At 37.5% G+C, this 14,247-nt stretch overlaps 1 long non-coding RNA gene across 1 annotated transcript in view; it reads right to left on the bottom strand.

Annotated features, from left to right (window-relative positions):
* LOC136852735 (uncharacterized) overlaps window positions 1-3,579 on the bottom strand; it is an 11,861-nt gene extending 8,282 nt beyond the window's left edge. The window contains exon 1 of the long non-coding RNA XR_010857228.1: window positions 3,446-3,579. This is a non-coding gene — a long non-coding RNA (uncharacterized lncRNA). The remainder of the gene's footprint in view (window positions 1-3,445) is intronic.
* Window positions 3,580-14,247: the final 10,668 nt, after the last annotated feature.

Raw genomic sequence — 14,247 nt, 5'->3', positions numbered from 1 at the left:
TTGTTGCGTTGCCAGAAGCACGATCATGGCTAACTTTAACCTAAATAAAATAAAAACTACTGAGGCTAGAGGGCTGCAATGTGGTATGTTTGGCGACTGGAGGGTGGATAATCAACATACCAATTTGCAGCCCTCTAGCCTCAGTAGTTTTTAAGATTTGAGGGCGAACAGAAAAAGTGGACAAAAAAGAGTGAGAATAGAATAAACTGCGGACGGACAGACAAAGCCAGCAAAATAGCTTTCTTGTCAGAAAACTAGAAAGTTTTATTGCATCAAAGATACAGTAAATAGGCTTGGCCAGAATTTCAGTCAGGGGTTGAAGGGAGGAAGTTATAATTAAACAGCACGCAAATATTAATGTAATTTTGATTTCAATGAATCACTTGATATCTTTTTTGGCATTGGCTTTTAATTACAGAATATGGACTTTGGCTATTTCATGGATTGTGTAATGTACTGTATCCAGTTCCACTTATTGACTTTTATAGAAGAATAGAAGAAGAAGAATATAGAATTTAAACCAGTTCCACTTATTGACTTTTAAAGAAGAATAGAAGAAGAAGAATATAGAATTTAGGCCAAAGTCCAGGCACTGGGACCTATGAGGTCATTCTGCCCTGAAACGGATATTGACAGTAAAAAGGTTTGAAAGGTGTAATGGGACGAAACCCTTGCAGTTGTTTATGAATAAATTATTAGGAGAGGGTGGAAAGTAAGATGGAAGAGAATATGATAAGAGGTACAGTAAAACGAATGAAAGGGATTGCAGCTGGGGGCCGAAGGGACGCTTCTAAGTACCTTAAGTAATGCCTACACTGCACCGCATGAGGTGCACCGACGACACTCTCCCTATGTGTTGTTGAATTTCATGACATAATTCAAGGATCGGAGAAGGAGAATATGCTTTCTAGTCGCCCCTCTCGAGAAATCCTACAATACACCTACCTAGGACATCATCGCGTTCAAAACTATACGTACCATCGCCTTGTAAAAAATTTGGATAATGCCCGTTTCCGGTCTGAACATTCCTACTCGATTTTTTATTACGCTTTTCGAACCTTCGTAAATGTGAAAAAAAATATTCTACATACATAATTCCTGCAAACTAATTTTTATCACAAAAAAAAACAAAATATATGGAAATAATTGAGGATTTTTTCCGAGTTTCAATTTTGTGCAATGCACTTAGGGACATTTGAAGGGACATTTGATCCCCAAGGGACTAGTACTAAACACAGCAAAATACATTTGATCCCCAGGGCTAGTACTAAACACGGCAAAATACATTTGATCCCCAGGGGCTAAACACGGTGAAATACATTTGAACCCCAGGGGCTAGTACTAAACATGGCAAAATACATTTGACCCCCCTCCGGGCTAGTACTAAACACGGCAAAATACATTTGACCCCCACAGGGGCTAGTACTAAACATGGCAAAATATATTTGACCCCACCCCAGGGCCTAGTACTAAACACGGCGAAATACATCGACACCCCCAGGGGCACATACTAAACACGGTGAAATACATTTGATCCCCAAGGGGCTAGTACTAAACATGGCGAAATATATTTGATCTCCCAGGGCCTAGTACTAAACACGGCAAAATACATTTGATCCCCAGGGGCTAAACACAGTGAAATACATTTGACCCCAGGGGCTAGTACTAAACATGGTAAAATACATTTGATCCCCCAAGGGGGTTAACACAGCAAAATACATTTGACCTCCCAGGGGCTAGTACTAAACATCGCAAAATACATTTGACCCCCCAGGGGCTAGTATTAAACACGGCATAGTACATTTGATCCCCAGGAGCTAAACACGGCAAAATATATTTGATCCCCAGGGGCTAGTACTAAACACGGCATAGTACATTTGATCCCCAGGAGCTAAACACAGCAAAATACATTTGACCCCCAGGGGCTAGTACTAAACAGGGCAAAATACATTTGATCCCCCAGGGGTTAACAAGGCAAAATACATTTCACCCCCAGGGGCTAGCACTAAACATGGCAAAATACATTTGATCCCCCAGGGGTTAACACGGCAAAATAAATTTCACCCCCAGGGGCTAGTACTAAACACAGGAAAATACATTTGATTCCCAGGGGTTTAGTACTAAACATGGCAAAATACATTTGACCCCCAGGGGCTAGTAATAAACACCTCGAAACTGTGTAGATGAATCACTGTTTCAGCGTGGTTAGTACTAGCCCTCATGTGGAATTGGAGTTCGGACCGGAAACGAACTTCCACCAAAGGTTTACTGAGGAATGTTACAACCGAGATCTTCGTTGTCTCTTTCTGTCAAAAACTATGACAAAAACATTCAAAAATTTCAGACAAGGTACATTAACAACACCCAAAATGGAATTACTATATATCCCGCCGTCCGTATATAATGAACATTTTAATATCTACTTCAACGAAGTCGGGAAAACAATATCGGTTTTCCTCACTCGAGACCCGACTGTCGGGAATACAAGGCTAATTTCCTTCATTCCAGAACATACAGTCGGGAAAACAATATCGGTTCTCTTCACCCAAGACCCGACTGCCAGGAATACAAGGCTAATTTCCTTCATTCCAGAACATACAGTCTGGGGGAATCGTGCCAGCCATAGCCATACCATCAATTGATATCGCATAATAGTCACTTCTTGTTAGGCTAAATGAGGACCTATGAAAGTCCTATGTAGATATAAATTAAAACCCAGGGTTTTCATCCTACTGCCTAGTCATGATCGGCCTTTTCAGGAAAATGTTATTCCATAAATCAATGGTTAATCATTTCTTACGTTAGGACCACTTTTCTCTACTAAATGGAATCTTTCCTCAAAGTAGCCTAACATCCCTTTCCAAGTCCAATACTTATCCACATTTATAGGGATTCTTCAAAACATATTTGATATATCTAATTAACAAAACCTTTCAACCTAATAATTTAAGCTTCTAGGTAACACTCCATGTTTGTCTTTAAAAATCAATGCATCGTGTTTCATTTTCAAACAAATCGTGAATTAGCGAAAATAATCAAAGTTACAAGATGAACACAGACCTCTCACAGAATAAAGATTTTCTTTCAGAACCACTCATTTTTCTAAACAAAAACAAATTAGCATCAGCCGTGCATAAATCCATGTTAACAAACAAAACAAAACACTTAGAAATTTTTCGAGGATGGGGATTATAGAAACATTCAGGATATTAAAAAGTGTTCAGAGACAAAGTTTAAATTTTTCAGCAAAATGCAGTTATTCCATAAATTGTTATAATCATTTGGAATATTGCAATATCACTGGAACTCAAGTCCAGTTTCTCTACTGGAAACTGGTCGGCCATATAATCTTTCCTCTATGGCTTTCAGCTGCGTAACTTTATCATTCTAGATTGAAACTAGCGACCTCGCTCAGTGGATGAACCCAAACCACAACAAAACGTACCTTTTTTTCACAAAAACTTGGAAAAATCCCACAGATATTGCTGAGAAATCCAGAACGGACGAAAACACAGTCACAAGTCAACACCGCACTGGTTTTCCAGTCCACTGCTGCTGAAGTCCCGACTGCCTTTAATAGCCTTTTGACCAATCAGAACTGTCCGGATACTCCTAGCCAAAATAAGAGGAGGAACTGACACTCTGATTGGCTGAATTACAGAGGCTTATTTCCAACTAGTTACGTCACTGTGCTAACAACATATCATGGAAAAGGTGTAAAAATTCAATACACTGGAGCTTTAATATACAAAGTATTAAAAGACATGTTTAATTTGAAACCTGATGCTTGGCTGAATCAGTACCTCAATTAAGATGGGCAGTTTTACCCGAAGAGTGGGCAAGTGTACTTCAAGCACTTAATTACATTTCAGTACTCAAGACCACGACACAGAGGCAATGGATTAGCTCAATGTTGTATTCCTATGCACACAAAACTATTTTACATCCTATCTGTCGAGGTCACATATACGGCGAAATAAGGCAAGATTAAAAAATTCAATTTCAAGTCCCTTTACCTGGGTGACCTGGTCAATCTGAACGGCCATAGGAACCACTACCATTATCTTTGGCAATCAAACCGAGATGGTCAATCGTTATATTCTTGAGGAGGAAGTTAGTTTGACATATACTCCATCAAAAGTCTGATTATATCTAATACAGTCGCAACGAGTCATAGGCGAGGCACTCAATAGCCACTTAGATAATGAATGGAAATATATGTCAAACGCTGACGGTTTTTCTTCGGTAAATATCTGAACAAATCTTGAGAATATGATTAGATGACAGGTACTGTGCAAGCGATGCTGTCACTGAAAACCCTGCAGTCTAATGTTTAGCAGCACAATATCTAGGTTATCGTCCCCAAGAAGACAGGGGTATGTCACTATATAAGACCAATTAGACGATGTAATGGGCCCTTGTAGAGAAATACAGGCAATCGTGAGGTCTTCTGCTCTCCACGGAGGAGATCCTCCAAGGATTAGCTAAGATGGGAGATCGCCTATACAGAATAGTTCCTCTCTCTCTCTCTCTCTCTCTCTCTCTCTCTCTCTCTCTCTCTCTCTCTCTCTCTCTCTCTCTCTGTGTGTGTGTGTGTGTGTGTGTGTGTTGTTCATGATCATGGGATTTCTTGTCTTTGGGTATTCAATCTGTCGACCAAAGACAAGACATCCCATGAGCATAAACAACAGAGAGAGAGAGAGAGAGAGAGAGAGAGAGAGAGAGAGAGAGAGAGAGAGAGTCACTCTGAGAGAGAGAGAGAGAGAATCCCATGAGCATAAAGAGAGAGAGAGAGAGAGAGAGAGAGAGAGAGAGGAGAGAGAGAGAGAGAGAGAGAGAGAGAGAGAGAGAGAGAGAGGATAGTCACTCTGTCGACCCAAAGACAAGAAATCCCATGAGCATAAACAAGAGAGAGAGAGAGAGAGAGAGAGAGAGAGAGAGAGAGAGAGAGAGAGAGAGGATAGTCACTCTGTCGACCCAAAGGCGAGATATCCCATGAGAAAAAACAAGAGTATATAAGAGAGAGAGAGAGAGAGAGAGAGAGAGAGAGAGAGAGAGAGAGAGAGAGAGAATTCCAAGATTCCGAAGAACAGGGTGCTCATTTAAAGACGGTAATGGGAAACACAGAAGGAAGAGATCTGTAAATAAAAAAAAGAAGAAAATAAAAAAAAAATTATTACATAAATAGATAGAAATATGAGTAAATCTTGAAAATTGTTCTCGTAACTGTAAAATTTCAACCTGAATAAAAATGCACACAGGAAGATATATTAATAGGTTTTCTGTAAACACTGTATTTAAATACATTGCTATTTCTATGTATTTGGTAATTTGCAGTCCCCATACCAGCTGAATTAACGTTCGTTTACGAAAATAACACGGTTCACCAAACTATTGATGCCATGTGGATGGGACAAGGAAGCAATTGCAAGCAACTAGGCGCCTGCAGGGCAACGGCCGCTGTCGTCTTGATGAGTGATAGTTGGAACAAGACGGTTCGGGTGACTTGGTCTTAAGCCTCCTGCAGAGTACTACTCGTAGAACTGGAAGCGAAAGCTCCATGTTCTTCTTCCAGAAATGAGAGATTTTAATGTTGATGCAACGTATCCCAAACTACTTTAGGAACAAGTAAACAGAAATGGCAGCAGACTCTTTTGTTCTAAACAAGTATCCAATAAGGCGATTACTGTAACAAACCTTTTTCATGTTTATTTTTTGCGAGTCCTTTAAAGACAAACCTTTAATTTTCTTTGGTATTCTTCCGTTGCCTATTTTTGAAGAGGCCAGTTTTCGTATAACAGTATTGTTTCCCTGGTACCTGAGTTTTCCTCGGTGTCAATTTATTTATGAAATATTTTCTAACAAACTACAGACTGCTTATTTTAGAAAGAGTAAAAAAATCCAGGTCTTTAAAACATTTTTTCCTCGTAAAAAATCAAATGCCTGGATAAAAGAATAAAGGCTTTACGCAAGAATGAAAAAGGCAATTTTGATTTTATATATCATTCCTAGACGCTTTACGATAATTGGAATTGGCTAGTTTGTGATTTTTCATTTTGAAAGGACACCTAAGAAAGCCAGTTTATTTTCTGGACCTGTTTCCGTTATAAACTTTGTTTGTCTGCTTGTTTTTAAATATTTATGGAATTTCTTTATCTGGTCCTGCTTTCAAAAATCATAGAGAGTTGAGACGAACCTTTGGGCATTTTCTGCGTTTAAGAAGTTTATTATTATTATTATTATTATTATTATTATTATTATTATTATTATTATTATTATTATTATTATTATTAACAGCTCGACGTTATGGTCATTGGAACGGAACAACAACAACTCCAGTAAGAACAATATTAATAATAAGAAAACAATAGTATTTACTGAAGTACTATTTTTAGCTCCGATAAAAAGAATTAATTTCAAGGCTCATTAGCCCATATCACTCACTGTTATATTTTGCCACAAGGCGCCCTCATTGCCGAGAGAAAACCAACAATGAATACGAATTTTAGAAAAGTAAAAAAATCCGGCCTGGATGAAAGGCCTGGGTGTTTAATCAAAACGATTGGTGTTATGGAAGGTTTCAAAGTTCTCCAACATTTCTTTCTAATTAATTAATCACGTAAAAGTATATAACAAGATAATATATTGCCACTATTTTCATAGCCTGAGTTCCAAACGTAATTATGTTTATTTAATGAGGATATTAAGAAAACAATATTTCAAGAATATGAATTAATCCATTGCCCATAACTCATATATTTTGCCACAACGGCCGGGTGTTTAATCAAAACGACTGGTGTTATGGATTTCAACGCTCTCCAGTATTTCTTTCTAATTAATTAGTCACGTAAAAGTATATAAGATAATATATTGCCACTATTTTATAGCCTGAGTTCCAAATGTAATTATGTTTCTTAATGAGGCATCATGTACTGGGATATTGCCATATATCAAGAATATGAATCCAATGGAAATATATTTTGCTCTCTGCAGGGCTTTGATCATTCCCATTTTGCTTTACTAATGGTATCTTCTATTTGTTTATATTTAAACCTTACACCCCTCGCCTGCTGAAATGAACGAAAGGCCGGAGAGCATTTTTTTTTAACTACTGAGATCTTTCACATTCTCAGTTGAATCCTGATCCTCTTTTCCTGCCCAGAGCAACCAGATTTGCTGAGCAGCAGCACCAATATGCAGTAAATGTGCCTCTCTGGAGGGCTTCCAGTTCCAGAGGTCCTTTATTCCTCGCACTGTTGGACTGTAGAACAGTCTCGGGCGGGAATAACTGATTTACTCAAAGATTACCAGAATACAATGTTAAACCTTTACTGAATTTCCTACCCAGAACGGTATCAAGATGGAACTGATACTGACTGCCGATACTTTTAGAAAATCCTTGATCATGGAAATAAGACAGCCTCATCGGAAATGTATATCAAAAGGAAATTAAACGGAAAATGAAATTTTGATTTAAGCTGGATATTAAATACTTGCAACACACATTCAAGGTCAGTAACAAGCAGGATAAGAACCTTCTCTAACGGGAACAAATGCCACTCATTTTAAAGAACTATATACAGTATATGTCACAATTCTTCTTATTTATCCTATTTACCTAGAAAGTTAGCCCTCTAAATACAATTTTGACTAATTTACACGATTTTAATTATTTCCTTATAAAAGCATAGGGAGAACGCCATAAGGAGGGAGGTAAGACGACATGGGGCAACATTAGATACTAGACATTCGAAGAAACTACACAATTTATATGGTGGGAGAGTAAGGAATGAACGGCAAAAGAAGGTTACGTCCCTCTGACTGAAGTAGCGCTTACTGATGACCAAAAAGAACTCCTGAACTACGGATTAAACTGCCATTACATCGGAAGAACAAACAAGCAGGAAAAAAGAATGAAAAGAAAAACTGACAGACCACTTGCAACAAATGGACCACGGGGGCAAGATCAACATGGAAGATGGATGCACTGAAGGGCTGCTTGGAAAGGCTAACAAAACGAGAGAACACAGCCAGAGTAACCTTTGCAGCTTGCTTTAAGTTAAACTCATTGTTAATATTTTACTCTGGTTGTGTCCTCTTGTTTTGTTAGCCTTTCCAAGCAGCCCTTCAATGCATCCATCTTCCATGTTGATCTTGCCCTCGTGTTCCATTTGTTGCAAGTGGTCTGTCAATTTGTCTGTTCATTCGTTTTTCCTGCTTGTTTGTTCTTCCGATGCAATGGCAGTTTAATCCGTATTCAGGAGTTCTTTTTGGTCATCAGTGAGCACTACTTCAGTCAGATGGTCGTAATCTTTTGTCCTTCATTCCTTTAGACTTAAATTAGCAAGTTTACGGAATTAAACTTGTCTCGTGTCTGTCTCGTAAAATTGACCTGCAAATTTTTCTATAATTTTGTAAATGAAAATGGTAGTATTTCAAATTAGTTTGTTGCCAGCACATGGTTACAGAACTAAAGGTAAATATTTTAGGACGGCTCTTGACATCTCAGGTAGGGTAGCAGGTAATTTTACTTTGTGCTTCGGTGGTGTAAGGGTTAAGATATAATAGACACATTGCTGGTACAATTTTCACAACGTTTTGGTCGGAAGGATAACGAACTTGTAATATCCCTGTATTATAGCATGTGACGTCCATCTAGGAAGGTAAAGCGATTCCCGAGGCCACAAAATCTTCATGTGATTGGATTACAAAGAGCAGTGTTGCCAGACAATTCTTAAAAAAAATCTTAATTTCATTTTTAAAAACCTACAGACATGGAATAGTCTTAAGATAAATCTGCAGGGTCCCCTTTTAAGTCATAAACATTTTTTTTTCGTGCATTTACACATAATAAGAATGACACTTGAACAAACTGAAGAACCTGCATTCAGTACTGCTTTTTTTTGTTCTGAACACAACCAAAGTATTTCTCAAAGTCACTACAAAAAAAAGAAATGGAGGTAATATACGACTTGTTTTAATCTACAAAGCATATTAAAAACAAAGCAGGTTACCGGTAATTCCTTTGGACTACAAAATAGGAGAATGAAAGAAGTTACTTTGCTCACATTAACATGTCCAACTGAAATCTGTGTTTCCCACAAGACAACAAAATCATAATGCCCACGTTTCTTGGCTGTCATTTTCCTGCTCCCAGACTTCCTTGCATTTTTATATAAAATAAATCACTTGTCATAGTAAACTCAATGCATATTATCTGTATGGGACAAACCTGTAAGTGTTTCAGTAGATAACCTTTTTCTTTATTTAGTTTTCATCCTATATATAGTAGGAAAAATTCTTTCAACTGTAAATTTTTAGTCATGTAAACGTAATAAAGTTTGATAAACCTGTAAAATTTTTAATGTATAGTCCATTTGAAAATCCTAGTTGATGCTACTTTACTCCAGAATAGTTACTAAAGTGTCACATCAGGGTTAACATCAAGTCTTGAAATCAACGAAAGAAAAATTACTGAGCAACTCGAAAATCAGGTTTTACTTTATAATCCAAAAGAAAACACCATTCTCAGTACAACAAATAAGCAACACCGAAGCATAAATAGTAAAGTGGCTTGCTGCTCCTCCTGAAATATCAACTGCCCTCCTAAGAAATGTATGTTTAGGTGTCTGGAATTATGTAAACATAAGACCAAATGCTTTGGGGTAAAATAATTTTCAATTATTTAAAAAATATTTTACAATTTCTCAGGTAAATTTTTGGAATTTGAGGCGTGAATGGTAAAAATCTGTAGATTTCGCCTATTTAAGGGGGAAAATCTGAAACTTGCTAAAAAAATCCTTAGATTTCAGATTAATCTGTAGGTATGGCAACACTCACAAGAGGAAAAGACAAGTTCTGTATTATTGGAGACTGCACCATTAATTTATTTATGTATTATTTAAAAACATTACCAAGAGACGTATAGACAGACAAATGCAATTTTATGCCTTCGAGGCCAAAGATGAGGGACATGTGCATTATTGCTTTTAGTGTCTGTCTTTTTCCTGACTTACCCAGAGCTGAATGTTTTGCGAATATGTTAATGAGGAAGACCACCGATTACTTATTTTCCTTGCTAATCCCTCTTGTATATCTGGTCTAAGCTTTGCCTAATCGTAATATGAAATGATTTGGTTGAAATATTTGCGCTCTTAAATATCATTTTAGTTACGAATTTGATTTTTTTTTTTTTTTTGGTGCAAATGTTAACTTTGGTTATGATATGAACTTACTTACTATGGGTAGCCTGACAACATTTTACAAAAAACAATCATTTCAAACCTAACTCAGGTGCTGCAGTTGAAAAAAAAAACATAAATAAAACGAAAACTAAAACAAGAAAAAGGATATAAATTGAGCACTTACAGGTTTGCTTCATACAAAAAATGATGAGGAACAAATCATATTTTGCTTCAACTATAACAAGCGACTTCCTAAGTCTGGAAGTTGTAGGTATGGCGCCCTAGATATGTAGGAATTCTAGCGTTGTCATCCTGTGGGAAACATTGATCTAAGTTGGAGATGTTAATGTGACAACCTCTTTTATTTTCCTAATTTAAGTTCACAGGAGTAACCTGCGACAGTTCTGTTTTGAATAAGCTTAGGAAAGGAAAATAAGTAATATGCTTCCTTAGTTTTCTTTCCTTGTGACAACTTATAAAATACCTGTATTATTGCGATTGTGTTCAAAATATTGATTGAATGTTCTATAAGTTGTACATATTATGGGCAGATATACGCACCATAGTGTTCATGAATAAACTGGAGATCCCGAGGATTTTTCAAAGATTTCATTTTAAATCTACAGATTTTTAAAATAAAATTTTCAGATTTTCGGAAAAAAGATCTGGCAACGGTGCTATAGATGTTTTTTTTTATACAAAATGAAGGTCTTCCGGTAACACTGCGATCTTGTTTAGGTAGGAGAAGGAAAATATCTTCATATGATGAATGAAAGGAAAGGCAAACAGTCTTAGGAACTACAAAGATAAAAGAGCAATATAAATAGTCATTTTGAACCCGTTGTGACTTCTCAGTCAGTTATAAGACTTGTGGAATAAGCGCCCAAGCCTCTTAATCTGCTTTGGATGGAGTCCAGCTCTTGCTTTTGCAATGTCTGCTTGCAGCCGTTGATTGCATTAGCAGGGAATGTCTGTCGAAGTTTTGTTGCCAGACACAATGAGAGAGAGAGAGAGAGAGAGAGAGAGAGAGAGAGATTAAACACAGTCCTTGGGGTCACACTGAACAATTTATTATTGTTATTGTTACGCCGTATTCTTTGTTGTTGCGTTTCTTTGCTGCTTCTAAATGAATGAAAAATAGCTCGTTAGATGAGTTTTTGTACATGCGGATTCCCAGTTCCTAAACATTTAACTTGGAAAAAATAAAAAACCTTGAGGGACCATTTAATTTGAAAAGCTCAACGCTAATGAGTTTATGGTACTTTCATAGAATGAAATCCATCTCGTTTCCCATTTCCTTCTTGACGAGTAGGTGATGGAAGGAAAAGCGCCATTTTAAGCCCTCCAGGAACTAGGTAATGCTCTCTTAACTTTGAGTTCGAATCCCCATTGCTTTAAGCTCTCTAATCTTGGTTCAGCTTTGTGGTTCACCAAGAAGTCGAATTAATTTTATTTTTTAACCTGACAAAGCAGTTTTGCCACAATGATTTCAACTCATCCTATAGATCTTCTTTCACCATTAGCACAGAACCTGAAGTCCCTGGGAGGAGAGAGGGAGAGGGAGAAAGAGGATGAATGAAAAATGTTCAAGAAATCTGAAATCTCACTGAAGAGAGACGGAGGAAGTACGAGGAGAGGAAGGAGGCATGTTAGAGGGCATGAGCTGTGTACACACCATGGGAAGTAACACTCGACGGAGCCACAGTAACAATAGAAGAGGTATTACCCTAATCTCATGCAGACAATGGACAGCAAAAGGAAGCATTAAATACTTCAAGTGTCAGAATTTCTTATATGATTTTTCCCTGTTCTGTTTTCGCATCTCCAAAGGAGTCCCGGACGAGGCAACGAAGGTCTAGAAATTCTGGGCAATGCAGGTTTCGTTGGAGGCAACATTTGACTTCTCAAAAGATTTGAAGTGTCAATCTCATTGCCTGCTTAAGTCCTCGTGCAACAAACTAATGATGTTCTGGGCTTTCATTGGCCCATTACTCTGAAGGAAAGCCAGCCAAAGTCCAGTTAGTATTAACTGAGGAATGTCCTCCCTGGAACAAAGCAGGGCACAAAACATTATTAAAATTCCTGGGAATACAGTACTGAAGTCTCATGAGAGCCTCAAGTTTGGTTACCTCATCTCTTTGTTAATAAAATCCCACAGAAATACATCAGCGGATTCCCATATGTTTTTTAGGGAAGAAGCCTCAGGGCAAATGTAAAGGGCAAGGAAACGATCAGATCTAAATAAAAGTTATGGACATCGATTGGTACTGTCATTCTTAGGTAAGTCCAGACGATGCGTTTTTCCGTTCGATTTTCCGCATGCATTTAACGCATTTGACGCATTCGTCAGCTGTTCGTCTTAGCGCATGCGATTGACAAAACAATATTTTTTCTCGGAAATCAACGAGAAATGAGATCAGTCCATATAAATGTTCCCCGGTGATGGAAGTCACGTGCGTTTTTTGTGGGATTTTATTTTACCCTGAATGCTGTTGTGCAGTAAAATCTAACTACCATGTCAATTGACAGCAAAGAATTAACTCTTAATTTTATTGAAGATTACCAAAGGCACGAGGTGCTTTGGAAAACTGATTTAAAAGGCTATTCTAACAAGTTCCTGAGAGGAGATGCCCTTCAAAAACTTGGTGAAAAATATTATGCAATAAATGTCACATTGCAAATCTTGCAAAATGGTGTTTTTGTTCTGTTTAAAATATTCTTTCATCCATAATCTTTTTTGCTATTTCTTTCGTCTCTGCTTAAAAACATTGTTAATAATCAAGTAAGCGGCACAAACTCCCGCACAAACAAGTGGTTCCACCGACATCACTGCAACTAAAAATAGCAAATTGTGGACAGTAAGAGGCTGCAGGAGTTACGTTCCTCATTCGTCTTTCAACTTTCGCGTTCGATTTTAATCTCAAATTTTGGCTGCGATTTTGGAACAAAGCGCATCGGAAACAAAATCGCATCGTCTGGACTTATCCTTTTTAATGTGTCGAGAAGCTACGGCTTTTCTGTCCTTCTTCACTGTACAGCGAATAATCATTCTTCATCTCTCCTTTTTGTCACCCGTTCGTCTTACCTTCCTGAAGGGTGGACATAATACTATGAAATCATTCACAGCTGCAATAATGGTAATAACTGAAGAAGTAATAGAAATTATCTATTAGGAAAGCTCCATATAAATGTTATTAAGTTTATTTTAAAGAACCGAGAAGGCTTACAAACAGTTTGTCTCTCTCTCTCTCTCTCTCTCTCTCTCTCTCTCTCTCTCTCTCTCTCTCTCTCTCTCTCTCTAAGAACCTCAAGATGAGTCCTAAACACAGAAGGAGGCGTTAAACATTCATGAGTCGCAGTGTCTCATCTTATTCACTTATACGTCTTTTGCAAGGAAGCCAGAGAACCTGGATAGTTCCTATTATTCAGCATATTAAACAACAATGATATTTCCGAAAAAGCTAAAATCATCCCATCTTTGAGCTTCCATTAATTGAACTGTTTGTAAATGGAAATGTCTTCCCTTTGTGACTGCATTGAAAATGATAAGATGGTTTCTTTTCTCTATGCACTTTTTCTTTTGTGCAGGTTTAAATTCTGTAAAATATGATCAAATTTCACTTGCCTCACTGGAAGAGAGAGAAAGTAGTTTTCTCTAGACATTCCAGGCGATGCAGTTCAGAGCTGATGAAAAGTGATAAAATTTCTGAACAATGGCACCAAAAAACGTTTCATTCAGGAACTTTTGAGAAACGTTGTCCGTAGAACTTACGCAAGTCGTGAAGGAACAAACATTCTGATCCTCCAAACTGCTCTTGGCCTCTATTCTAGGATCTCGGGCAACACTTCCTAGAGATTTATTCAGACAGCAACCAGTTCTTTGCACAGATGGTAGCCTATCCTAAAAATTGTGGACAACTTAAAATATTTTGAAAACTATTTAGTTAAACAAAGACCTAAGTCATTTGACGTCATAGTCCCGTCTGGATGACAGCAACAGATCTCATGGTTTCGTAAATGTCAAATTTTATCTCTCACGATTTTGGAACAAAAGAGAAGTAGC

The sequence above is a fragment of the Macrobrachium rosenbergii genome, chromosome 26, assembly GCF_040412425.1.
Source record: "Macrobrachium rosenbergii isolate ZJJX-2024 chromosome 26, ASM4041242v1, whole genome shotgun sequence".
In the NCBI taxonomy this organism is placed as follows: Eukaryota; Metazoa; Arthropoda; class Malacostraca; order Decapoda; family Palaemonidae; genus Macrobrachium; species Macrobrachium rosenbergii.
This window is presented reverse-complemented; position numbering and strand designations above follow the sequence as displayed.